Genomic DNA, 7,642 nt, shown 5'->3' with positions numbered 1-7,642 from the left:
ATATCAAACCATCCGTCATATCAAACATATAGTATAGTAGTTAAAATAATTCATAAAACCCAATACGATTGATGTTCAAACCAAACTTTGTTTGAGTAGCGAAAACATGATAACGAAAACCCAAAATAAGTTATAAGTTCAAATATCGTTCATTGCGTCCCCTTGTCCTAACACGAAAGCTCGACCCCTTGCCTCGTTGCCATTGCTGTTGTTTCCAGCATTGTCGTTATTCTGGCGGTTGTTGTTGTTGGCGTTCTGGTTTAACTGAGGGCAATCCCGTTTAAAGTGACCCTCATCACCACACTGATAGCACCCCTTCCTGAAGCCCTGGTTCTGCTGGGGTGGTTGCCCCTGTTGTCCTTGGTTTTGCTGGTTCTGTTGCTGCTGGTGTTTGGGTTGTGAGGCCCTACAATCCCTGGCCTCATGGCCTGACTTACCACATTTGTTACACGTCCGACCACACGGCCCCCAATGATGATAGCCACACCTGTTGCATCGTGGCTTCCTCCCTGCATACGAACCCTGGCTGTGGTCGCTTCCCTGGCCTGGATTGACAGAAGACGACTGGCTGATGTTGCGGCTGCTGTTGTCTGGCCTTTTCTGAGTCTGGCCAGCACCAGATGCTTTGTCATGATCACTCCACTTTCGCTTGTTATCATTAGTGGACGCAGTGGCAGTGGGTGTAGCAGCAGTAGCGGCCGAAATACGCGGAGGTAACGATTCGCTTTCCACCTCTTGGTCCACAATCTTATGAGTCAGACGAACAATCTGTGTCAAATCATTGAGATGGGCTGCAGTGACCAAGCTCTTCACACGCGAAGGCAACCCTTTGATGAATAACTCAATCCTCCGGGACATAGGTCGGGATAAGTTTGGGCACATGTCGGCCAGTTCATACGATCGCTTCACATACGCTTCGACTTCAGATCCAACCATCTTCAAGTTATAGTATTCGTTTTCCAATTTCTGGACCTCGTCCCGAGGACAGTACTCCTCCCTGATCAGTTCTTTAAAATCTTCCCAAGTTGTGGCATTCGCTGCCTCGATGCCCAACAACTGTACCTGGGCGTTCCACCACGTTAGGGCACCATCAGCCAAGGTACCCGCAGCATATTTCACCCTGTCCCCAGCGGGACAGTTACAGATAGCGAACACAGACTCTGCTTTCTCGAACCATCTTAGAAGTCCCACAGCCCCTTCAGTCCCGGTGAAGGTCTGTGGCTTACAGTCCATAAACATTTTGAATGTACACGCAGGCTGGTTAGGTTGAGGTTGCGCTTGTTGACCTAATTAACGGGAGGAAACACATTATAGGAATGAAAAGACGTGTACGTGGTATAAGAGTAAAAAGTACTTGGTACATTCCGTACCAGCTTGATAGGCTGCTAATGCCTCAGCCACGCGAGTATTGATTAGGTCAGTCAACTCAGCCTGAGTCATGGTGATGTTACCACGTCCGTGTCCTCGTCCACTCATGTTTCTATAGTTGGGAATAAACCGATTTAGGAATCGAAACGAGATAGGAGTCAAGTATCATACTGATATTTACGTACTACCAAGTTCACACATAGTAAGGCAGAACCCTTCTCACGCTCGATAAGCCTCACTGGGACTTGCATGCACCCCGCGTTATTATTAAGTGTGCACCCATAATAATAAGGCAATTTGCATGCTTATCTCAGTGCCTCTTAGCTTGCGCTCGAAGTTTCCCCCGTTCAAACAACACAACAGATGATATCACAGTTCTATGGTTTACATGAGTCGAAGAGTAGTGTCACACTATCAAGTCACTTATGGTGTTAAACGTTTCAGTTCATGTATGCTGTGAGTGTGTGACTACTAAGCAAGCAATGCATAAAGTGAGAGAGAGACGAACCTTGCAATCTGGAGCTGAGTGTCATGATCGATTTTCGAAGTTGTTCGGTTATAGTCTGGTTTTACAAAACGTTTTAAAACCTAGTTCACTATAACCAGTGGCTCTGATACCAACTGTAACACCCCCAAAATTCCACCTGCGGAAACCTCGCGAGGCGTGTTACGCATCAGAGTTCGAGCCACCAATCACATGGAACCAATGATAGATATTAAATAAGTCATGACATTAACTACTATTATAAAATGTCAACATGTTATCAATTCTCAAAAGTTGTGTAGCGGAAGCATGTATTAATTCGTTTAGTAATAGTTTCATGATAACATTCAAAATCAATGTAACGTTTATAAATCACCCAAGAGTCTCGATCCATGACCACTCCAGCACTCCCAGATAGCAAGTCCATGTTCCAAACGTTAACGACCTACAAGCATGCAAACAAGTGTGTCAGACTACGCTGGTGAGTTCAAAGTGTTGCTTACGTGTTGTGTTACCAGTTATATGTTAATGCGATTCAATGGTGCGTTACGATGTTGCTCAAGTTAGTTACCCTAGGGACTACGCCCTTACGTAACCGAGGAGTGTGCCTCTTAGCAACCCACTATGTTGTCCAGTTAGTTACCCTAGGGGAACCGCCCTTACGTAACCGAGGAGTGTGCCTCTAAACAACCATAGTGAAACCCAGATAATTAGTACCTAATAGCGCTATCAACTAATTACCCCCATTGCCCTCCAGGCAATAACCAAAACCGATTAAGTTGTTTACCCAATGTTTCCCTTCCAAATGTTTACCCGTTGTCCCAAACCACCGGGACGCATGCTTGAGAAAATGCAATGAACTCACCTTGGTTTGCTCGGCAGATTATACCAAAAGTTACTTGAATTAAAAGTGGTCAATCGCGTCCTAACATGGTTATCGGTACAATCAGTTTCAGTTCGTAAAGTTTCACATGAAATCAGTATCACAGATATGTTTGACAGTTAATATCATGCATCACACAACAGTTAATCTCACTCATACGGTTCATGCATACATACAAGTTATTCAAATCGAATCAAACACTGTTCATTGACTCCATATGTACATATCATCATCCTATTCGGAATTACGGTTCGAACATGCTATTACTCGATTATAACATTAGTCAAGCAAGAAAGAAATTTTCGAAAATTAATTATCACAACTGCTGACAATTCAATACCCACTCAAACTAACTATTTATTATCATTGTTGACAGTTCATGGGTTCACATATTCACTACCATCATGCATGAATAATATAAAGCTTCTACATGGTGATCACATCACCACGTCACCCCCATCTAACATCACTAAACAAAGTCAATATCTAGCATTCATGCAACTACCATTATTGATATTAGTCTAACCTTTATCACTCCCAACAAATACATCATGCAGCGATCATTACTAATAATTCAAAGTGAAGCACTAACCAAGGATGATGATGAGACAAGGTTGAAACTCCAATCCCCATGTTCTTAATTATATGATCATAATCGGTCGTTCCAAGTTTTCATATTAATCACGTGATCAGTGGATAAAATCAACATTCAAAACACATATATCAAGCATAGACTAATGACAATCGCATGCAGTTATATGAACAATGGACAATTCTGCAATGATCATTATCACGTGGTTAGTTTATCATGACTTCACATGCAACCTGACAACACAAGTGTGACAACTACTAGGAAGCATATAACTGGACCGATTTTTAGATGCAATTAATAGATGCACATGCAATTATTTTTAAGAGTTAGTTGATGATATAAGGGTTGTGGAGATCAACTGTACGTGCAACCCTTCCCCATTCCATTTGCCCAAACGACGAAACATTAATCCCAAAACGACATTAGATTTCTACGTAATTATTCACACTAAGACACCCTAGTTTATTAACAGCATTCTAGTGCAAACATCAATATCAATCAGAGCATGAGTTCGAATCAACCAAGCAAAAACATATCAAGTGTCATCTCATGTATAGATACTACCAAGTTTATCAATTAACAGGGAAGTGATTTATTTACCCGAATATAGAAGAGACAAGGAGAGGAAGAAGGGCTTCGATCCTGGGGCTGCCGTCGAGTCATTCAAGAGAGAGAGAGGGATGGGAAACTAGGGTTCGATTGTGTTGTGGCAAAACCATCAGTATCATGTTCCCGTTCTCGTTTATATGTGCAAAGGGACTATCCGGGCCCCCTTTGGGCTTCGTTCAAGTCATGAATCCAATTACATAAGAAATGGAGTTTGGGCTAAAGGTATGCTAACCCAAAGAAAATGGGTGTGTGATCGGGTAGGGGTATGCGACCCAAGTGTTCTTTTAAAACAAATCATTTACTAGCAACCCAACAAGTCATAATTAATCAGAATTATTTCATTTAGTTCACACAATAAGTTCATAGATATAACACACAACAAACGTTAAAACAACCCTCACGCGGTCAATGATCCGGGAAAGATACGAGTTGTCACATCACTCCTAATTAAGGCGGTTCAAAAGTGGTTGAAACCATAATGGAAGACAAGGGGTGCTCCTCAACACCAAAGAGGAGGAAATACATAGTACGCGACCAAATCACCACACACGATTTATTTGTAAGTGATTTTTTCACCCAACCCGATTTATGATAATAGTACTTTTAGGCATCGCTTTCGTATGAGCCATGAATTATTTCTTAGAATATCAAACGATTTGTGAAGTAAATATGAATTTTTTTTCGACAAAGAAAGGATGCGCATGGTTGTCTAGGATTTAGCACGTTGCAAAAAGTCACGGCCGCACTTAGTCAATTGGCTTATGGGATGTCTTCCGAAATTGTGGATGAATACATAAAAATGTCGAAACAAGTGGCGAGGGAAAACCTTCATTATTTTTGTGAGTATATCGTTGAGTTATATTTAAAAAGATATTTGAGAAAACCTACAATTAGTGATATACAACAACTTTTGTAGGCTCATGAAGAGCGACATGGTTTTCGTGGGATAATCGGTAGTTTAGATTCTATGAAACGGGAATGGGAAAATTGTTGAACTGCATAGCACGGGCAACACACCAGTGGACATCATAAAAACCCGAATATGATGCACCCGGGAAGCAGTTCTGGGTGATATAATTGAAGCCGAACATAATATTTCGTTAGGTGATGCTTGTTTTTTCAATTGGTCAAAAATGAATTCGAGGTTATTGGTTACGAAGCTCCAACAAGTAGAAGTATTAGAGTAATACGCTTTCAATTTATATTTCAAACCAGAAAAACATATTTCCTTCATTTACTTATCTTTTCAGTTATTTTAGATCTATACTACGATGCTTCTTTGTATTTTAATGTTCAACTTCAGATTTCCAACAACCTGAAATTCGCGGGTATTAGCGTTAGTATAATATATAAAACTTGTTTAAGTGACGAATAATCATTTAACAAGTTTTGATAAACCCTCCTAAATGCCCTCGATACACAGTTTATAAAGGTTTCAGAAGCATCTCCTGATTAATTAAGGTATTAAATTCATTCATCAATACATATATTTTTCTTCATCTATTGCAGCTAAATTCAGAAAAACATTTACTTTCAACATGACGTTTAGGTGATTTTACAGAAAAAGGATCAAAATCATGAATAACTTCATTTACATGGAAATCTATTCCAGATTTTTTTTTCCAGTGTGTTACATTTATTGCAAAACTGCACTCAAATAATGCACTATAAGAATGAAGAATAGTTAACAGGAGCATTGCAGACATAAAGAGGTTTATTATGACTAATTTCAGAGTTTTATTTTGATTAGTTTCTTCAATCAGTTATTTCATGAGAGTTTTTTAAGTTCTTTGGTTAGGTTTTATTGGGGGCCCATCTGGGCTGCAATTTCATTGTGTTTAGGTTTTCATAAATTTTGTTAGGATTGTAATTTTAATGATTCAAGAAGGCTTCCTACCTTCTTTTTCACCATCCTATTCAATGAAAACTTTAATTATTTTAAAGAACGAAAACAAAAAGAACACAAGAAATAGTAGGAGCCTGTGAATCTGTGATGATCACATGCACATTCTTTAATTATGCAACCATTTTAGAGTGGCAAACACACCAAATCTAATGCACTGTTTAGTTGAGCTTGACTAAAAAATCTGATGGAATTCGTCCAACTTCAACTAGCAAAGTTTACAATTAATGAGTAGTGATCTTGTGAATGAAAGCACACAAAAGAATACAGTAAATGTACTATAGAATGAAAAAACCAATACATTAGAATTAGACACTTTTACATTATAGTCTTGAAATTGACAGTAAAAATATTTAAACAAACAATTTTAAGCAGTGTAAATTTATAACCACCACGGTTCATTCGTGTTTCCATATCAAAACATCTCGTAAAAATAATTAGAGGATAAAGATCGGAATTCAAAGTTAGAGCTCAAGACCAAGGAATACATATATCCTATGATTATATCCAAGCATCCAACAAGGTGGGATGTTTTTGTCCTTGGTTTATGGGTGGTTACTTTAAAAGGTGCATTTTTATTGGCTCGTCTTTATTTTTTTTAAGCCCAGTTGCTTTTATCAAATTGGTCATATCCTGTTGATCTTCGGTAATTTTATTTTTGACAAATTACCAAATTAAAGAAGTTTACTGAGGATCACTGACGGCCTGATCACCGAAATTTTCTCAAAGTTGTCCTAGGTGCTTGTTTCCGACAGAATACAAACGACATTGTAGTGATAGAACATTAGAACCTGTTATTTAATATCTTTAAAAAATTCATACAACTTTCTCAAAAATAAAAATTTACTATAAACATGGAAATTAAAATTTTTAAAACTACTTTAACCCAAATAAAATTTTAATTACAGTACAATAAAGTTAAATACAATATATATTTACCGGCGGATTACCAACGCATCATTTCAAAGATTGTAGGTTCTATTCTGCTCTAATTAAGGTTATTTTAATAACATGATCATAATTGTCAATAAAGTATAGCTTTGCATCTCATCTAACATCTTTCTTAGGGTTAGATGATTTTTCCTCTTGTATTGCTCTATGAAGCAGTTGTTTTACTTTGCCAGCCAACCCCTAACAATAATGAACACTCCAGCTATCTCCCTTGATACAGTCATCCAATACATGGAAGTTTGCACCAAACGTCTTCACGAGGATCAAATCCAATGACTAAACACATGCTAGAACTTTTGTACCAAACTTCTTCATAAAGATCAAATCTTTCAACAGAATAGCATAACATAAGGTTTATCATCCGGTCATGAGTACCAGATGTAAAATAATATAAACGAAATAATCTCATAATAAACAATAGGCCACTACATATATTTAGGGTTGATTTAAATATATCCCTCATTACTAGTTGTACCCCTTTTTTAAGAGAAAAAGTAAAGCCCCATGTGAGCCTCACTCATAAGTGTGTGAAGGGAGGGGGTGCATTTAGTAGTAGCATTTTACCCTGAATAATATATTTTACCACTAAGATATAACATATCAGACTAAGTGTGAAACTTTGATATACTAAGGTAAAAAAAAATAGGATACTAGAGTTGGCAACCATGAGGAACAATCATGTCCCCAACAATGAGGACATAGTCACTCCATATGGACCACACTGCTAGCAAAGAGATATCATCAAAGTTATAAAGGTGCGACATTCTAAACACTAACATGGATTAATTAGAAAATTTTAATAACCAAATAAAATTTCTTAGGGTGAAGGGGGCACCCCCTAAGGGGAGGGGG

The sequence above is a fragment of the Helianthus annuus genome, chromosome 12 (assembly GCF_002127325.2).
Source record: "Helianthus annuus cultivar XRQ/B chromosome 12, HanXRQr2.0-SUNRISE, whole genome shotgun sequence".
In the NCBI taxonomy this organism is placed as follows: domain Eukaryota; kingdom Viridiplantae; phylum Streptophyta; class Magnoliopsida; order Asterales; family Asteraceae; genus Helianthus; species Helianthus annuus.
The sequence above is the reverse complement of the archived record's forward strand: the minus strand, read 5'-3'. Positions refer to the sequence as shown.